We start from the raw sequence: 22,987 nt of genomic DNA, 5'->3' as shown, positions 1-22,987 counted from the left end.
CTGCAATACTGTTTGTTATTATGATTGAAGACATAGACAGTAATGTTAAGGATTCGGTAGTGAGTAGTTTCGCAGATGACACAAGAATAAGTAGAGAAATTACTTGTGATGAAGATAGGAACGCGCTACAAAGAGACCTTAACAAAGTATATGATTGGGCAGAGGTAAATAGGATGGTATTTAACTCTGATAAATTTGAATCAATAAATTATGGAGACGAGAGAAAGAAAGCTATAATGCATATAGGGGACCTAATAAAGAGACAATCACAAATAAGGAAGCAGTTAAAGACCTTGTGTGATGATGAATAGAACATGTTATGCAATGATCAAATAGCAATTCTGTTGGCAAAAATGTAAAGCAAAAATGGGAATGTTGTTACGGCACTTCAACAAGAAAAGCTGAACACATGATTATGCTTTATAAAAACATATGTTCGTAGTCCACTTGAATATTGCAATATGATATGGTACCCACACTATCAAAAGGATATTGCACAAATAGAGAGTGTACAAAAGGTCCTTTACAGCTAGAATAGAAGAAGTTAAAGACCTTGACTACTGGGAAAGACTACAATTCCTTAAAATTATATAGTCTCGAAGGAGAAGAGAACGCTACATGATAATTCAGGCATGGAAACAGATAGAAGGAATAGCAGAAAATATCATGGAACTAAAAATATCAGAAGAGCAAGCAGAGGTAGATTAATAGTGCCCAAAACTATACCAGGAAAAATAAGGAAAGCTCACAGGACATTAATCCACTACGCACCAGCATCGATAATGCAGCGTCTATTCAATGTGTTGCCAGCTCATCTGAGGAATATATCAGGAGTGAGCGTAGATGTGTTTAAGAATAAGCTCGACAAATATCTAAACTGCATCCCAGACCATCCAAGATTGGAAGATGCAAAATATACCGGAAGATGTACTAGCAACTCTCTGGTAGACATTAGAGGTGCCTCACACTGAGGGACCTGGGTAAACCCGAACAAGATGTAAGGTAAGGTCTGTAAGGTCTCTCTCTCCTGATACTTTTCAGTCTTTTCCCTTCTACTCTGGTGTCACATGTATTGCGACATCAATGAGTGATACTTTCTTCCTAATGTTGTCAATCAACGTCACTTCTGTTCTATTGACACTTGTCACCTTTTGTCTTTCAATACCACAGTCCCGCCGATATTTCCTGTACTCTGTTCGTCATATCTCAATTCTCAAAGAGTGAAGGCGGTCTTTTTAAATATGTTGACATTTTAACATAGCCAAATTATGGTGTCTGGTTTCACATAAATCAGGAAAACATATGGAAATGTTTAAATTTTTATTGATTACCAAGAAATATTTTGGTGTGACGTCATATCTATTATGACGTCATCATTAGTTTAACAAATTTCAATTACAACTAGAATTAATAATAAGCAGAGATTCCTTTGAAGAATTACAGTACAGTACCTTAAGACGTATAATGAGTAACATTTCAGTTAAATCACAATTACTACAAGCCTGCCTTCCTCGCACAGCCGCCCAGGTGTAAAGGGGCGTGGCCTAGGCAGGCAAGAAATGACGACAAAGCGATTTCCTTCGCTGTAGATGCAACCACGTAATTATGCCCACTTTTTGTATGACCAGCATTCGCCTGTGTAAGAGACTCTCGTGGCCACGCCCGGGTGGGGTGGGGGGGGGGGGGGGGGCTATAAAGATACACGCCCGCACCAGACATCAGGAGACTTCTTGTACAGATGTTCAGCAAAGTGCACAAAGAGGCTTCGGGGATATTGAGTGGGATGACGCTACCTTTCTCTGTAGATACCTTGGTCTTGGAGGACTGTAGGATTGGTGTGGAGGTATTTAAGGAACTGGGGGCGCCCTGGACCGTGAAAGTTAGGAGGAAGCTATAAATCTTGTGCTAGCAGGATGATACCTTAGAGCGGTGAGGTCGGTGACTCTCGACTAGACTAGGCAGGTATATCTTAACGTGGTTGAGGCTTTCCTTTGTGACGAATTGGTGTCTGTCAACCCGAGCACCAGTGTCATCGAAAGGTCGGACCTGGTGGACCTCTGGGTAGGTGCAACAAATATAGGGCCCCGCGTTGGAGGGCCTACAAGCGCTGAATGATGGATTCGTCCCTGTCATTGCAATGGCAGTAACCGTAGCTTTCTTGGGGCATCTCGACCAGGAAGCGGTGTGCCCATGCACCTGCACGAGGGCAGAATCTCTTTGCTGAAATCGTACTTGATCTGTTTGATTCGGTTTCCAGTGGCCGTCATTTTTATTTTGTTGGGGAGTTCCATTCTAAGGGATAGCGGGAGCTTGCTATGGAGGGTCCGCTCTGGAGAAGGACTGCTCCTTGGAGTGCCCTGTTAGCTGCGACGCCCACGTATTTCTTTTCTATTTACCATATTTTATTTACTTTTCATATATATTTTTTTTTATTTCCCATACTTTTTATTTACCATATATATTTTTTTTACTTCCCATACTTTTTTATTTACAATATTATTTTTACTTCCCAGTGAAGAAGATCGCTGCGACTATTACTGTTCCAATTAGTTGCTTTCATTTGCAACAAATGCCACGAAATGTTGAAGATATTGCAGCTGCTTCTCTCAAAAGGTTAGGCGAGAACTTTGCAAGAAGCAAAATTTTATTTTTCGCTCGGCCAATTAGCGCTGGAATTATTTCTCTCTCTCTTCCAACCCTGGTAATGCATGTTATTTAATTTCTCGTTTCTCTCTCTCGCTCCGTTCAACGGAAATTAGTGTTTCCATTAACAGAATAGTTTCCATTTACCTTCCGCCCTGGAATTTCAACTTCGAGCACGAAAATGTTGTTTCGTAGACAACCTTGTCTTATAAATATGAAAATTGTTGATCTGGTCTCTCATTTGTCACTTTCTCATACGTATTTGAACAGAGATCACTCGCTATCCAGTTTGATCCCTGATCCTCTTCTCCTACTGATAGCCACTAGATCACTGACAGCAGTAGCACCAACTTCCAGGAAAAGCGCCTCCTCGCTGTCGAACTCCTCAGTAGCAGAGGTCCTTTATTCCTCACACCTTTGGACTGTGGAACAGCCTCCCTAAATAATGAATCTCAAACGGTTAAGCGAAGATGTACTTAATGCATTACTAACCTAAAACAAATCTCCTTACTTATCTATATTTTTTTCTATTTATCTCTTAATTGATTTGTTTATCTTTTTTCTTCTCGAAAAAGAAAAAAAAAATCTCTTCTTTCGTATTTCCAATTACCTACTAGAACTTCTTTCAAATGGACACCCTAATATTCTTTGGAAGGTTGAATTTCAAGTCAGTGACCCTTGTAGAATTGTTCGATGTGAATAAGGGTTTATCTTCTGAATAATAATAATAATATAATAATAATAATAATAATAATAACAATAATACAATAATAATAATTAAGATCCCTGAAAAGGAATCTAGAAAAACTAGAGGCTGAAGTAGCTCTAGACTCATGCAGAAGAGTGTGATCCTAGAAACGGCACACATAGTAAGAAAAGTGATGGACTCCTAAGGATGCAGGATGCAACCCGGAACCCCCACACATACATACCACCCAGTCGTATTGGAGGACTGTGATAGAGCATAAAAAAAAAATAATAATAATATGACCATATTCCCCTCTTTTTTGTAGTATTGTGCTCAAATGTTTTCCTATAAACATTTTCCACTGGTGCTGGTACGCATGTATTGATCCGTTAGCTCATTAGACTGCGGTGGATTTCCCGAGAGAGAGAGAGAGAGAGAGAGAGAGAGAGAGAGAGAGAGAGAGAGAGTGTTAGAAGTTCGGCGTCCTGGGCAAAGGGAACTCAAGCAAAATGACAAGGGGAAAGGACGGGTCTGTCTGCTCATTAAAGGAAATATCAATAATTAAATTCTCCCTCGCATGACTACCGCTGACTTAAGAAGCCCGGAGACCGCAGCACCAACTTCAGGTCTTTCAGGGCTTCGTTTCCCTGAATGACTGAAATGAAGATGAAATCCACCAGGAGCTAGTAATACTGACGAGGTTTTCTGATGAATTTCTCATTTGGATGAACTAGGAAAAATGAGAAGTATCTCGACAAGCCTAACGCTGCTGAAGTACCGTTACTTTAATGAAGTATGCTTGAGAGGGTCTGTAATACCATGGACACCAGAGTTTAAGAGAAAGAAGGGAAAAAGGGAAAAAATGATAAGTATCAAGATCTGAAAATAGAAATAAGAAGGATATGGGATATGCCAGTGGAAATTGTACCATATCATAGGAACACTAGCACGATCCCAAGATCCTTGAAAAGGAATCTGGAAGACTAGAGGTTAAAGTAGCTCCAGAACTCATGCAGAAGATGTGATCCTAGAAACGGCACACAGTAAGAAAGTGATGGACTCCTAAGGAGGCAGGATGCAACCCGGAGCCCCACACTATAAATACCACCCATTCGAATTGAAGGACTGTGATAGACCAAAACTTATAAAGACAACAACAACAATAATAATAATAATAATAATAGTAATAATAATAATAATAATAATAATAATATAATAATATAATAATAATAATTAAGTTAGTTTGATGTGAAGGTCAGTAATTAGTTCTACTTATGCATATATAAATCTAAATCTTTTTAAAAATGTCGTCATAAGTGCATTTAGTATTCAAATGGCGACTTACTTTAGGACATACAAGAATAAAAAATAAAACAAAAAAAAATCAGGTAACATAATTGAGATTACATAAACGAAAATATTCACTGATCTAAAACGAACATTATATACATAATCAGTGTAGTCGTAATTGTTAGCTTAATGGTGAGTCGTGTGTCCAGCATATTACACCGTCGTTTTGTTACGAGTCTACAGAACATTTTTCTGTCATGAAAGAGGGTCCTGATGAAATAGAGAGAAATGTTTCCCTATATCTGTATATATTTTAGGAATTCCAAATGGAACAGTCGCCATTCAACGTAGAGAGAGAGAGAGAGAGAGAGAGAGAGAGAGAGAGAGAGATATGTGAAAAACTCGCCTGTTATTTTATTTTTGGTACTCCTTAATTTTTGGACCGATGAAAATTGTCAGGTAAATGGAATTGGGGAAAACAGGAGACAAATATTTTCCCATGAAATTACGTACGACTGGCGAATATTGGCTTTTTCAGAATGGTACGAAAGAACGGCTTTCCAATGATCCAGTTTTGCAAAGGGGGTGTTAAAAAAGTTTGGGTTTAATTCGGTTTTAATTGGAAAAAGAAAAAAGAACAGGGTTAGGGTTGAGAAAATCAAAGGGTATACGTTATATATATTATACAAATAGATAATCTATATATTATATAAATATATATATATATAATATATTACATAATAGATATATATTATATGCATACATGTCCTCATCCAACTTCCCTTAGTCTTGTGAATAATTGTGGATTGGAAAAAAACAAAAAAAAGACACATACGGTTTAGGTATTATGTGGTATGGTGTATAATATAATAGAATATATATATATGAATCATTTTTATATTATATATATATGGATATAATATATATACATATATATATATTACTATATATCTATATTTTAAATATAAGTACCTATGTGTTCTTTTTTTTTTACAAATCCACCCAATATCACAGACTAAGGGGAACTGGAGAGGACATTGTATGCATAAACAAAAACTGAAAAAACAAAAAAACCCAGAAATGGATAAATAATCAGAGAGGGAGTTTCCAATTTTTATATGCACAAAAACATTGTAACAAGTAAGGTACCTGAAGCATGACCTGGATCATTATGTAAGTTCATAGCAAAGGACAATAAATTAAACCGACAATAAAACAATCAGATATTCATTCCCGAATGCATAGTTAGCAAAGGTTGGGCCAGAAGCCTAGTTTGTAGGAAATGATTATAAAGTTTAAGAAAATCTTAGTTAGATATTGACCAAAATTATTGTTAATGGACCAATTAATACAAACGGGGACGAGGTGAGTGAAGGTCTAAATTTTAATTTTTTATTGCTATTTGTTTCCAGGAGTTTGAAGCCTTGAGGTGTTAAAACTGCTGTCAATAACTGGTGAAGGCGACCTGGACTTTGTTTTGGGGGGGGGGGTGTTGGCAGTTCTGATTAATGTGTGTCCCCCTAAGTGTTTGACACAAAATTCTTGTGATGACTTTCCCCGAGTTTGTAACCGAGTTTACCGGGGCCTTTCCACCCTGAAAAAATCTGGGACGACCGGGTAATCATAACAACTAAAAAAATAACAAAATTTTCTTGAATCATAACTCTCATTGTGTTTTCCCACTTCCGTATTCACGGTGAATCAAACCTAACCCAACCCTAACCTAAACTAAGAGGCATGGCAACAAAACGGTGGGGTTGTTGCAATAAAACTAGCATTCATCTCAGGAATCTGATTCGGCCGGGGCAATTGCACAGTAGTAGATCCCCAATGAGAGTGTTGGAAGTGGGTCGATTGGAAACCTTCGTCCATAAAATCTAAGGAAAGGCGATATTACCTTCTCGAATTGAACTTGGGCGGAGATCGATGGGTAGCATAAGAATAACAAAACTGCGTTTGAAGAATTATTATTTTATGAACCTAGATCAGGTGACTTTGGCCAGTGTCACAAAATCACTATATTTATGAATTGAGCGAGACGTTTTTAACTCGCCACTTTGTCCTCTCTCTTCTCTCTTCTCATCTCTCTCCACTCGTCTCTCTTCTCCGCTCCTCTCTCTCCTCCTCTCTGTCATGCTGGGAATATTCAAATTTATTGAATGATTAATGCGAAAGAACTTCAATTGAGTTCGCAATATGTTAATGAGTTATTTTGGGACATCTTGCCAATTACTCGTACCTCGAATATTTTAACAGTAATTTTCGTTTTTGTTTTCGGCCAGAAAATTCTTTAGGGGAAAATCCTAATTGTTGATGACGTTATGAAATAATATTGTTTTTGAATTTTACATTATGGGAAAATGTTTTATCCTGTCATTCATTCATATATATTCCTGTATATTAACCGTATTTACACTGTATTTCTTTTCTGACCCTATAGACAATGATTTAGGAAGGACGGATGTTTGGTGAGTTATTGGTAGCTGTTGCAAAAAATTACGTTCCTTTGAAATGATGACGAATCAGCCTTTTGGCTTCTCTCCATACCACACCAACACAAACACACCACACACACTACCACACACACACACAAACACACCACAACCCACACATATCATATATATATAATATATATATTAGATATTATATATATATAATTATATATTATATAATCTATATATATATATATATAGTATATATATAAATTATATATAAATACTAATAATATATAATTATATAGTATATATCTATATATATCTAATATATATAATATAGATATATATATATATATAATATATATAGATAATAATATATATTAAGATATTTAATTTATTTATAGAATAATTATATTAATTAATATATATACTATATATCTACTATATTATATATCTCTTTAAGATATTATCTTATATAATATAGATATATATATAATATATAAGTATCTCTAATATAGATCTTCTATATATATTATTAGATAGATCATATCCTCCTCTTCGCGTCACTCTCCCTCATCTCTTCCTCTCCTCTCTCTCTCTCTCTCTCTCTCCTCTCTCTATATATATATAATATATATATATTATATAAGATATATATATATAATATATATAGATATATATATATATATATATATATGATTGATATATAGAATAGATATTAGGATATAGCATAGATATCTATATAGATATCTAATAGTATATTTATCTTATATATATCTAGATATTATTCAATATATTCAATCAATATAATATAATATTATATATATATAATATATATATATATATAGAGATAGAGAGAGGTATGGACGGAGAGAGAGAGAGAGAGAGAGAAGAGAGAGATATAAAATATACGAATATATATATAGAGAATATATATAATGAGATAGGAATAATATATAATATAGAGAATACATATAAGAGAGATATATTAAATATAATATATACTAATATATAATATTATAAAATGGATATATATATATATATAATATATATATATATATATTATTATATATATATATCTATTATATAGAATATATATTATATATATAATATAATATATATATATTATATACTATTATATATTATATAGTAGAGAGAGAGGAAGAGAGATGAGAGAGGAGTCGAGGGAGAGGGGAGAGAGAGAGAGAGAGAGAGAGAGCGAGAGAGAGAGGACAGTTGGAGAGAAGAGAGGAGAGAGAATAAAATAGATATTAGATATGAGATTATAAATAGATGAAGATATAATTATATAGAGGATCTATATATAATAGAGATTATATATATATAGATATTATGATATATAAATATATTAATATTTATATAATAATATATATATTATAATCATATAATAAATTATATATATATTATATATAGAGCGAGAGAGAGAGGAGGAGAGAGAAGGAGAGGAGAGAGAGAGAGAGAGAGAAGAAAGAAGAGATAATATAGCTAATAGAGAGGATATAATATATTAGAGATAATATATTAAGATAGAATATTATATAGAGAGATATATTAATAAGAGTATACTATATATAGATCATATATATATATTACTATAATATGTATATATATTTTATATATATAAATATTATATATATATATAATATATATATTATCATATATATATATATATATAATATAGATATATATCTAAGCTATATATCTATACAAGTAAGATATATATATAGTATTTATATATATATATTATATATATAGTGAGTATATATTATATCTATATAGAGATATATATATAGAGATATTAATATAGAAAAGAATATATATAGAGAGAGAGAATATTAGAGATATATATATAGAGGATATATATTATAGAGATATATATATAGAGATTATAGATATATATATAGTAGTATATAATAATTAGATAATATATATAGATATATATATAGTATTATCTTAGAGTAAGATATAATCTAGATGAATAGATCTTAGATATTATATCTTAGGATTATAATCTAATATTATAATATATATTAGATATAATAATAATAATATATATAGATATATATATCAGGATATATATCTAGATATATATATATCCTAGATATATTATCTAGAAATATATATCGATCTAGTATATTAATTATCTATGATTATAATCTATTAGAGATATAAATATAGATATATATATATATATATATATATATAAGATATAAGATATACTTATAATATAATAGATAGAGAATATATGATATAGTAGATAGATATATAATAGATTATATATATATAAATGGATCATATTATATATTATATTAGATATAATATATATATACCTTATATATATATATTAGATATGTATATGAATATTATAGGATTATTATAGTATATATTATAATACTAGTATATATAGAGATAATAGATATAATATATTATATAATATATATATATATATTATATATAATATAAGATATATGTATATTATAATATATATATAGATATATATACATATATATATGGAGAATGTTATACTATATATATTATAGATATTATATATAATTATATATATATACTATACTATATATATATATGAATATTGTAACATGAAAAAAAAAAATCTCCTCTATACCCATATAAGGGATTCACGAGGAGAACTATATCAGGAATAACCAGTGACCCAACCCACTATAACTTAAAATGTACTTTGATAACAAAAATTTAGTAAGGGAAATTAAAGTCACAAATAGAACATTAAACAAATTACGGAAGCACTTGCACCAAAAGCAAAGACTTCGCCCATAACAGCACTTCATCAACGGGCTACCATGCATCAATAATCACTGCATTTTTGACAGTATAATACCCAAGACACAAAAGCTTTTAACATCGACACCCAACATATAATTCACCTGGTAACATCAAAAAGTTAGTGGCAACCAATGTTACATCACACCAAGAAAAACGTTCCAGAAATGGAATAAAACAATACATTGACCATATATTCCTCAAAACTTGATACACTAATTATAATCACTGTTTTTTGTTTCAAGCCTCCAAACGAAAATTCATCGTGTTTTGGGCCTTTATATACCCGAACTACACCGACTAAGACATGCCATGGTACCAAATATCATATTTTCGGTACATTTGATCCTTGGCGGACTATCCGCCTACGCCAAGAGCGACTTGCCATCTTTTGTCTAGTGTACACCAACTTTTTTTTGTATGGCAAATTAATCAATTTTTTTTTTCCAACCTTTTAAATGCAATTTAAACATTCCAATAAATCAATAAATTCCTTTACAATATATATATATATACTAGAGTATAGATATATATTAGAGACTATGATAAGGTATAGAATATTTTAGATATCATATCATATATATATATTATTATAGATATAGATAGAGAATATAATATCTAGATATAAATAGATATAATTCTATAATCTAAGAGAGATAGATAGATAAGATATTAGAGATTTATATGATCTAAATAATCACTATATGTAATCTTCAAATATATAATATAATTAAAGAGATATAGCTATAAATATATATAGTAAATATATATCTAGATATCTATAGATATTATATATATATATGATAGAAGATATATTATATCATATATACAATATATAGAAGATAATTAATATATATATGTAATATATAAGATACTATTCTATAATTATATATATATATTATAATAATGTATATATTTAATCTAATATATAATAATAATATTAATATTGCTCTATTATAGATAGAAATATAAATATAATATATATATATAATATATATATATATATATTATATATATAATATTATATAGATATATTATATCGTACATATATATATAGATATAATATATATATATATAATACATTATATTATATATTAGTTATATATATATATATATCGAATAAGATATAGAATATCTAATTCTATTCATATATACATATATTTATATATATATAAAGAATATATATATACATATATATATATAGATCATAATATACCGAAACAAAAGCGCAAACTCATCCAGAGCAAGGATTAACCTTTCTGGTAAAATATCGATTGCAGTTTAATGTGAAAGCCCAAACAGTTAAAAATATCAAACTTCATATCTGTTTTCCAAAGTGAAAGTCATTGAAAGTTTTGGAGGCGGGTCATGATCCCGCTCTGAAAATGAATTCAGACCTCGAGAGAGGAATTTTACTTCGGCAACCTGAAATCCTTCTTAAATCTAAAAAGATCTTTTTTAATTAAACTGTAAACATGGTAAAACTTATCTGATTAATGTGGCACTCCAGGCGACACCACCCATCACTCTCTCTCTCTCTCTCTCCGGGCTCTTCTCTCTCTCTCTCTCTATCCTTTCATCTCTCTCTCGTCTCTCATCACTCCGTCTGTCACGTGAAAATTAAGAAAACTTTCGACTTGGTTCTTTAAGATTCTGGGAACTCTTGATTATAGGCTAAGATTCTCACCGAACAATTCAGTTACGTTTTTCCATCCACTTGCACTTAAGTTTTACTGTCCGTTTCTTTTTTAAAGGAGGGAATTGTTTTCGTTTCGTTTCGTATAAGTCAAGAAATGGCCAGGAAAACGGAATTATTTGGGTGACCAGAAAAGCAATTTACTTATTTTATTATTTTATACTTATTCTAGAGGTGCCACATCTTCATACTGAATATTCAACTTTGCCTAGAAGATGACGAGAGTATAATTGGTCGATTGTCCAGTTAACGGAAAAATGCTGTTCCCTTTTACAGAAGATAATGCAAAAATTTACTCTGTTTATAAATTGAATTCAAAACTAAATTTTTTAAAATGTTTATTGTTTTTTCGGTAACATAATAATATATAACATTCCCAATTCCTAAGCCTTGCAAATTTCTTTATGGTGAGTAGTGGGGAATCCAAGCAGATATATTGCGTTATTGGAATGGTATGAAAGGAAATCTCTGGGTTGATCTTTATTTAACCTCTGAACTTCCCGAGAGAGAGAGAGGAGAGGAGAGGCTTGTGGATTGCAAAGTACAGAGACAAGAAACAAAAATAATACTTTAGCACTTTTTCAAACAGCAGATTTAATAGGATTCTTTAGTCTTTAGATAATCATAGGTTTGGGTTTTTTAGTATATGTTGTTTTGTTGATGAATACTCATGTTGAACAATTATATGAGAGAGAGGAGAGAAGAGAGGGAGACGAGAGAGGAGAGAGAGAGAGAGAGAGATTTGCTTTATGATTCCTTTCTCCCTCAGAATCCAGGAGAATGAGGAGAGGAAGAGAATGAGAGAAGAGAGGAGAGGAGAGAGAGAGAGAGAGAATCTGGAAAATGGTTTTTATCCGTGTATTTCTTTACCTTCACATTGATGAGGACAGAGTGAATATTATAAGGTTGTTTATATATTTCCTCCGTCACGTGTTTTGTGTGGAGAGAGAGAGGAGAGGAGAAGAAGGAGAGAGACTGAGGAGAGGAGAAAGACGAGAGGGGGGAGAGAGAGAGAGAGAGAGGGAGAGAATAGATAGGGTGTTTTATACATTTGCCTCCCTCAGGAGGAAATGTTAAAAACAAAAAACCTCGTATCAGAGAGAGGGAGAGAGAGAGAGAAGATGATAAGAGAGAGACGAGAGGAGAGAGATCAAAGGAAAACCGCCGAGTCAGTAGAAATTCACGGGCTTAATGGAAGGCTGGTTTTGGTTTTTTGAAGCCGGGTTTGTCCGGTGAGGAATAGCAATGGGACTTTCACTGGAGACTGTTTGCTTTGTTTGGTTCGACTCTGCTTTGTTTTATCTCCCTTGTGTGTAAATTGCCCTTTTTGTTTTTTTTCTGTTTAACTATCTTTCTTTTCTCTTTCTTTTGGATTGGCTTATATATTGATTTCACCTAGTGAAGGGGTGGTATTTCTTGCTATAAGCCAAATCAGTTCTCCTTTTAATTTTTTCATGTTGTTCATGTCATAAACACCTGGCAACACACACAACACACACAGAACAAGTGGTTATATATACACCACAACACAATATATATGTATTAATTAACATTATATATATATATATATATAATATATAGATATATTACATATGTATATATTATATATAATCAATAGGATCGCACGATTGAGTAGATAGATAGATAGATAGATACTCACAAACCGTTTACCAGCAAGATATTTTCTAGTTTAAATCAATTCCATAAACCGGCCATTAATTAATAGAAATTATTTATAATATTTCTATCTCTCTCCTCTCTCTCATTCAGGAGCACGAAGGAAACCGAAAGAAAAAATTAAACAAAGCCATAAAAATCTTGTGATTTCCTCCTCTCCAGTAATTCCTTCCAAGACGTCCAGTCCGCAAAATTTTTAAAGCATGGCGACGTCCAAGTGGACAGTTGACGACTGCCAGTTGAATAGAAATGCTCAGAGGAATCTCTTTCTTAAGTGCATCGCCATAGAGCGGGATTCCTTTATGAACAAAAATAGCCAACTGCAGCAGCAGAAACGCCAAACGCCAGCAGCCTCCTTTAGGCCCTTGGCTCATGAACGAGTCCTCGCCATGCCCAAGGCTTTTTCAATAAACTGACTTACCGTGAAGACCAATACCATAATGGCCAGTGCATTAACATTTGTTTTGGTTCTTTTATAGTAGGCCATGCTTCTTTTTAGGTATGACGAAAGTGGGACTAGGGCGGAAATGATGCTTTTTTACTTTTTTTTTCAGCTCCGGTGGGGAAATTTTGTAAGACTTGGGATTCCATTTATATAAGAATCTCAAAACCGCATGAGTCGCGAGATGGGTTGAAGAAAACCGACCATTTTAGTCTCTCGAAAATAAATTAAATGTTAAAGAATAATATTATGCCAAAAGAGCGAGCTTTGGAGAACTGCTGTTGATCTCCTTCTGCAACCAAAAAGAATAACAAGGAGGAATGGAGCAGGCCCTCGAAAGAAATCCGAAATCTACAATGGTGGCAAGCTTCAAATTATATTAAAATTAAATATATTTTACGCGTTGTGCCTTCAAACATACCAGTCACACACGAAATGGATTTGGATTGTTTCTCATGGAATTCCTTTTTGGATGTAAATGGTTTTTGGTGGTTTGTTGGGCTGGCTTTGGAGTTATTGAAAAATTTCTCAACCCCAAATGGCGCATTTAAATTAAAAACCCCAAAAGCATTTAATAAGTTGTTTATTGTTGCAATCAAAGATTAAAGCAAAGATTTTCGAACACAGTTTCAAGTCTTGTTTTAGCCTTTTCAATATACAACTAATTTACGTAGACTTTTATCACTCAACATTTTTGCACGACATTGTGAATTTCTGATCGATGATGTGTATCTTTGTATTTAGCGGTTTGAGACGCCATTTTTATTAACCATAAATCTCTCAGTCAATTGATGTATTTTATCGGGCTTTCAGTGATGCTGTTTTTTTTTTCCCCAAAGGTCTTTCAGTATAGGTACTAATGAGTAATGACCTTTGTGAATATGTACAACCTTTCCTCGTATTTTGTCAAAATGTCAGGTCTGTTTTGACCTATTTATCTCATTTTCTGGTCTCCTTCGACCTCCTGTTTTACTCGGCGTTTGGCCCGAATATAAAGAGGTCCATAAATTTAAGTTATTTTTTATCCCCATAAAAGATGGTTATAGACTCGACTGATTTACGTCAACATCAAAATAATATTTTCGCTACATAGAAAGCCATTCTAAGAAATTGGCCGTTGACATCAAATAAGATGGAAAGAGGAAATTAGATATTATATTTTCCATTTGATATCATTTTAACTGACTGAAAAAAGTATCTTAAGAAAATGAATTGCCTTTAAGGGTAAATATAGGGTATTACTTAGTTGTTACAGATTGTCTAATATACAGCGTGAGCCACAGGTGGCAGTTTTCCTTTCTACAACAAAAGTCCAAAAGATTCGTTATTTTGATATCAAAAGTCAGGAATAGAATTGTTATCACTTAATGAATTTATATGTATATACATATATATATATATATATATATATATATATATATATATATATATATATATATATATATATATATGTAGTGTGTGTGTATGTGTGTGTGCATATGTATTTATGTATGTATATACTATACATTACTCTAAATTAGGCTGGGACGATCCTACATGAAACTATACCTGTTCCATGACGATCAGCCAAAGAAGATCGGTGAGGAACGGTCACTCATGCACTCCGAGCAGTGTTTGCCAATTGGTATGTGTTTACCCTCCCAACTGGGTATAAGACTTACGCAAAACCGGGGAAATAAGTGAAATTAGCGTATCTATTTGTAGTACATATACATATTAGAACAATTTTTCTCATTATTGCATTACTATGACAACTAGATTTCATGGAAGCAGTTTTTGTAAATGCATCGGCGTATGTGTGAAGCTCCAATAAATTGGCAACGATGGTCATGAGGAGACTTCCTGCTTTATCCAGGCTCCGGGTGGAGAGGCGATATCCCTCCCTCCAGAACCCGTCTCTCCTAAAATTTCTCAAGAAGAAGAAGAAGAAGAAGAAGAAGAAGAATAATCTGGGCTGCATCTTAGTGAGAGATAATAATTTTGTGTCATAAGATGACAAGAATCCGGGGATTCAACTTGGAAAGTTTTGATTGCCGAATAAGAATCATAGGAAACGATATTGAAATCGAAGTTCTCCGTCACGGAATGTGGTTGAGCTCTGGCCAAGTCATATTTCTCTCTCTCTCTCTCTCTCTCTCGCTGTGTGCCCGTGAATTTGAAAGCAGTATGTAACATCACACACACACACACACACACACACACACACACACACACACACACACACACATATATATATATATATATATATATATATATATATATATATATATATATATATATATATATATATCTATATATATATATATATATATATATATATATAATGTATATTTATGCATATTGTTACGTTAAGATATTATCTGTAAAGGCATTTGGAATTTTAATTCGTAATAGCTGGAATTCCTAAGTTCCTGTGACGAAAAGTTTTGTTGTAAGACCTCTGGTGACAAGAGTGTTTTGTTTTATTTGTTTTAACTTTCTCTCAATTTTTTTTATTGTCATTCTTGTGCTTTCGGTAACTTGGTAAGTGGAAAATCTGTACCGTCAGATTACTGGTTTGTGTCGACGCTGGTAGATAGTGACCTCTGGAAATTGCAGTTAACTTTGTAAGTACTCGAGATATTATTGCTTATTCCAGTATTTCATAGGTTGGTTAACAAATTCTTATTATAACTGTGTGAAAAGTGTGTTCACATGTTAAGGTTGTGTTAATATGTTATTCCTGCGTTGTGTATTCGTAAATGTCCAATCATGCGTCGGTTATTTTTACAGTTGATCTGTGATAGAAAGACCATATATATATATATATATATATATATATATATATATATATATATATATATATATATATATATATATATTATATATATATATATATATATATAATATATATATATATATATATATATATATATATATATATATATATATATATATATATATATATCTATATATATATATATATATATGTTACATACTGCTTTCAAATTCGCCTTGGGCACAGAGAGAGAGAGAGAGAGAGAGAGAGAGAGAGAGAGAGAGAGAGAGAGAGTGTGTGTGTGTGTGTGTGTATGTTTCCTCTGTAGGTATGCTTTTGTGTATGAGAGACATAAAAAAGAAGTTACTTCTCAAGTATCTCTCCTCTCTCTCTCTCTCTCTCTCTCTCTCTCTCTCTCTCTCTCTCTGCTCTATTTAAAATTCCCTTGATGAAAAAGCAAACGATATATACAAGCTTGTTCCCCAACTGGTCTGTGAAACCCAATATATGAGAGTCTCTGTCGTTAAACAGTCCAAGTTGTTTTTTCCTTGATGCGGCTCTGGTTTCAGCCTTCAATTTACTTCCAAGCAAAACTGGAAACACATTATATTCTAAACTGCAGCAGCTTCGTTGATGAGCTGTCCAATTGACGAATGCTTCTGACGTCAGTGCAGAAGCTGTGTTCTTGTGGTTGTTGTCCAGGGTTGCAGAGTACAATATTGTATTATGAACGTCCCAGTTGAAATGCATTATAGTATAATGTACTATTGTATGTCGAACGTCCCAGTTGAAATGCAGTATTGTATAAAACTGTATAAACACAGATCACGCGTCTTCCCTCTGAGGAAATGAGTCCTATCTAATTTTACAGGAATTACAGATATGCTCTAACGATCTCATATGCATTACTCGCTGTTTTACGAACGAAAATAATTGATAATTTATGAAATATAATTTGCATATCAGGCCTTCTCGTCGTTTTCAATTGTGTATAAATGGGAGAGAGATTTGACTTGCACGATTACTAAACCATTTTAGTGGCTGTTTTACAAAAGTTGTCAGAGGAAGGCCAACTTCATTCAAGTACTGTCCACAACATTTAAATTTGAGCAAAGATCCTCCAACACCTCGGCTATCTCATTCATTTATTTTATTGCCAAAGGAAGTCTCACATAATTATATCTTGTTTGGTTTATGTATTTCCATGTTCATTCACGGTTCAGGAAATGGAAGCTTTTATGATGAACTTGTGATAATAAACTGCGTCGAGTGAGAATCCAGGTAATAGTTTTAAATGACTTGACTTACGGAATTTCGGTATTGAATGTCAGTTTAGCTACAACGTTTACTCTTCTATTTAGTTCATTTAACGTATACTGACCCTTGGTTAAATAGGTTGATTCTTTTTATGAAAAAAAATTTACTGAGGGGTTCTCTTAATCTGCTGGCCTCTCTCTCTCAGACTTAGTGGTATAGCTCTCTCCTCTCTCTAAGACTATTAGGGGTACTTTTCACATTCTCATAAACGTTTATCTCTCTCTCTTGAAGACCAGAATGCTTAAATCAAGCTTTATAAACACGTAGTCATTCACGTGTCATGAAAACAAAGTCGAATCTATCTCACGTACAGACCGTCAGTCATTCCATCTACATTGCATCAGGAGTTGAAAGCTTTTCATTACAACATATTTAAGGTAAATACGCCACTAATGCTATAGTTGTCTCTCAATCAAAATTTTTAATTGGATTTTTGAATAACTCCAGTGACGGATGAAAACGATACGGCGGAAATTGTTGCAGTAATCAGTTGAGATATATATATATATATATATATATATATATATATATATATATATATATATATATATATATATATATATCAAAACCAGTTTACCAAGATTGGGTCAAATAGTTCGCTACTTTTTAAAAGGACGGGGATATTCCAGCAAAGGCATTTTTACGCAACTTTCTGTAGCTGCCTAGAATGATTTTTAAGCCTTCGACAGTTCTCTTCAATGCAATGTGAAGAGAGAGAGAAGAGAGAGAGAGAGAGAGAGAGAGAAGAGAGAGAGAGAGAGAGAGAGAGAGAGAGTATCTTCCGTCCGCCATTCTAGTAAAAATATCGAATATTTCCCTGGTGATGAATTTGACGACCGTTTTAATTCGCGATTAGTAAGAATAACCTGGAGACATCTCATCGCTGAATTTCTGAAGTGCTATGAATCACCATCAGTGAAGCAGTTTGCTTCCCAGTCTTAAGACGCCGCCAATTGCTATTCCGGTCACGTACTTATATTTTGGGACGTGCAAAGTCCATTTCCATAATAGCTTCCATCGCTTATCAGTTATTCCTTTACTCGAGTTGCATTCTTTTATGTATGTATGTATAGTGTGTGTGTGTGCGTTTGTGTACTCAGTCATACCATGCTCTTCCGTAAGGTGCACAATTCTTGTAACTAAAAAATAAAAATTACAGCATTAACATTCGTTGCTTCTGAATTAGTGGATAATGGTCCTACTGCCATCATGCTATGATTTATTATCTTGGATCCAGAATTCTTCCTTAAGTATTCGCGTCCATAATCCCTGGTGCCTCGTGAGTTCATAATAAAAGAAAAAAATGCGTTTATGATACATATATGATTCGCATTTCGACTCTTGTCTCTGACTACCTGTTATATTTGTTTACATTTTTCTGTATGCGCTATAATGTATTTATTATTATTATTATTATTATTATTATTATTATTATTATTATTATTATTATTATTATTATCATCATCATTTTTGAAGTGCACTAGTTATAATAATAATATTAATAATTATTATTTCCATTGTGTTTATTGTTTTTTTTTATTATATTTTTTATATTTATTTTTTTATTGTTATTGTTATTTTTATTACATATTGGCTATCACTTGGCTAAAATAGCTCCGTACCATGAACATAATTAGCAAGCTAGGACCAAAAATTAAGCCAAGAAAAACCATTTGCTACGGAGGGTTAGAATTAAAAAAGATGTTAGTTGTATAAAGTACGATCTTGGCCCTTTCAAACAAAGGTTTTTTAAGATATTACAAATTTTCGCATGAGAGAGAGAGAGAGGAGAGGAGAGAGCAAGAGAGAGAGAGAGGAGAGGAGAGAGAATGTGTACCCAAACTCTAAAGACCTCCAATGCAGGAGTTTCGTGAGAGACCCATTATTGATAACATTAGCTGCATGATCGCTACTGAAGGTGAAAGCAATTAGGCCGGGCACCTGAGACGCCCCAGCTGGGTCCAAATAGCGGCACTGATGCTGCACTTCAGTTATGTCGAATATTATTAAAACGAAGAAGTAATACTGGACGGGGCAAAGACTTCCAGAGTTCCAGGAACGAGGAGCATTTGCAACTGCTCCAAGAGAAGGTTTGAGGAGCGTTGGAATACCATTAGGCTTCGCTTCAAGTCTGGGTTTCTTTGGCAAGAGATTCCTGATACGGGATCAATCAGTGTCAGTTTCTTTGTGTTTGGCTTGAGAGGTGGCAAAGCCTCGTCTAGACTTCCTTCTGGCCCATTTTCAGTAACTATAGTAGATTCACATCAACTGTGCATTTGATGTCTAGGCCAGTCCCTCCGACGCTCCTGATTGGCTGTTTGATAAGCCAATGACAGGGCTGGAAACTCTCAGTTTCTCTCGAGAGAGTTCACTTAGGCAGGATGTATGTTCCACCTCTCCTGAAAGACGTATCCCCTAGGAGAAGTGGAACATAGATCCTACCCATGTGAACTCTCGAGAGAGACTGAGAGTTTCCAGCCCTGTGATTGGCTTATCAACAGCCAATCAGGAAACGTCGTAAGGGACTGGCCTAGACACCAAATGCACGGTTGATGTGAATCTACTATAGTACGTAGTTCATTGTCTTTCAAGGAGTAGTAGGTTTTTTATTTATGCTGTGATAGGTTCCCGGAATGCAACATAGTTTCTCTCTCTCTCTCTATCTCCTCTCTCTCCTCTCTTCTCTCTCTCTCTGTGTACTCGTACCTTTATGCTAAAAGGAGCCTTACTGTAGCAGCCCACTGTACTTGTAATACCAGGAACTCCAGAACAGACGAGCAGTGACGACGAATGGGAAACCGATGGTCACGTCCAGTGATACTGACGGTTGGATATCAAGAGACCAAATCAAAATTCGGTATAAAACTGTCAAATAAGCCATCAATACTGACCTTGTAGAAGAACGTATGTACTTATACAGCGTAGGCTTCATGGGAATTATATTTTACGTCACAGTTTTCATTTTCCTTGATTTTCTTTTTCTGTTTTGACAATGCGAATGTACTTGGTACATGTCCGTAGCAGTAGCCGGTATACAGACTTTGGTATGACACATACGTACTTTACATATGTATAATATAATATAGTAGATCAGTTAAGGAGTTTATTATGAGATAAGTTTCGTGTCATCCTGACACATCATCAGTCTGTAATGTAAAATCAATCACATTTATAAAACAAAAAAATATAATTAAAGTTTACATGCTATTTTAAAAAAAAGGAAAACATAAAATACTAAAGTTATTCATAAAAATTATTGTTTAAAAGCTAAAAAATACTAAATTATTTACAAGGTGACATTAAAATTGTAGAAATTTAGGATTAAAAAGGAATATTAACCTTAATAAAGCGAAGGACAAGAAAGGAATGGCTGTAGGACCGCCGTTTGCCCAGATCTCGACTACGCCAAGAAAAGCTGAGAAGAGGATTGACTAGAATTGAGGGAAGGAACGAGGTGCTTGATATGCAAAGACTCAAGTGTCGTTATATATTGGCTATGCTGGGTATTATCAATTATCTGAAAAAATGTTATTTGTTAATTTCAATTTTACAGAGAGCTGCATGATATTTCTTATATTAGAAAGTTCAGGATTGGTTATCCTCTGACCAGTTCTGTAGCTCACTCTCAAATGACTAGAATATCGAACTTGCAACAAGCGTTTCGTCGATCCAACGTAAGTACCGGGACACCCCGGGCAAGTAAATTTGTAAATAATATTGGATCGCATAAACGGTGCAAATTCTCTTTATGACTAAGAGTGAGCCTATTTTGAGAGGATTAATAGGTATTAAATTAACTTTGAGACTTCCGAACTCTCTTTCAATAATTTTCTTGATACAGTCTCCTAATTTATTTTTGAAAAATAAGGAATAGTGGCGTATATGGGTAGTTTTGGTACATCAAATGAAGGGTATTTTTCGTGAAGTTTTAAGTTAAGTAATTTGTTTACCATTTTATAAATACCTCCGTAGGGTACGAGTTAGTTAAAAAATAATCTTGTAAAAATTCAATTTCATGTGGAAAGATTTCCAATCAGAAGCATACCTAAGTGCTCTAAAGACCAAAGTGGAGATGGCATTTAATTTAAAATTTATGAAGCACGAACTATAAAAATTGTTCCCCATTACTGTGAAGGTGTGTATCCTATGGACAGAAGTATTAAACTTATTATATCTCTGGTTATCTTGATATCTAAGAAAGGTAAGGAGTTATCTTTTTTTTTCAGTTTCTATGGTGAAGTTTATGTTACTGTGCTGAGTATTCACGAACTCCAAAAAGGCATCACCCTGCCATGCATGTCTAAGTAAAATAAAAGTATCATCTACATATCTCTTGTAAAAAACTTTGTTTAAAAGAACTTGGGCATTCGGCTAAAAAAAATATTTTCTCTAAGAAATCCATAAACACATGATAAACTCCTTAACTGATCTACTGAGTTTCGGTAACCCTCTGATTTCTAATAATAATATATATATATTGTATATATGCTTGTATGTATTTTTCAACTTATATGTGGTATATACAGCAGTAAATATTATATACAATATACTTGGGGCCTAAGTAAAGTGTACCTTTTTTTTTTCAAACCTGAGATAATCTGGGGAATTCTCCTTTATGTAGGTAATTTAATTTGGAGGTAATATACGAAGTCGGAATAACAAAAGTCCTAAGAATAAATTGTTGATGAGAGAGAGAGTTTATTATTTTAGTTAAACCAATATATATATATATACACACACACACACACACACACACACACATATATATATATATATATATATATAGATATATATATATATATAATATATATATAGATATATATGTATACATACATATATATATATATATATATATATATATATATATATATATATATATATATATAGATATACATATATATATATATATATATATATATATATATATATATATATATATATATATATATATATATATATATATATATATATATATATATAGTATATATATATAATATATATGATATATATATATATATATATATATATATATATATGTATATATATATATATATATATATATATATGATATATATATATATAATATATATATATATATATATATATATATATATATATATATATATATATATATATATATATATATATATATATATGTGTGTGTGTGTGTGTGTGTGTATACATATATATATATACACACACACACACACACATATATATA

This window comes from Macrobrachium nipponense, chromosome 18, assembly GCF_015104395.2.
Source record: "Macrobrachium nipponense isolate FS-2020 chromosome 18, ASM1510439v2, whole genome shotgun sequence".
Lineage (NCBI taxonomy): Eukaryota > Metazoa > Arthropoda > Malacostraca > Decapoda > Palaemonidae > Macrobrachium > Macrobrachium nipponense.
Note: the sequence above shows the minus strand (reverse complement) of the source record.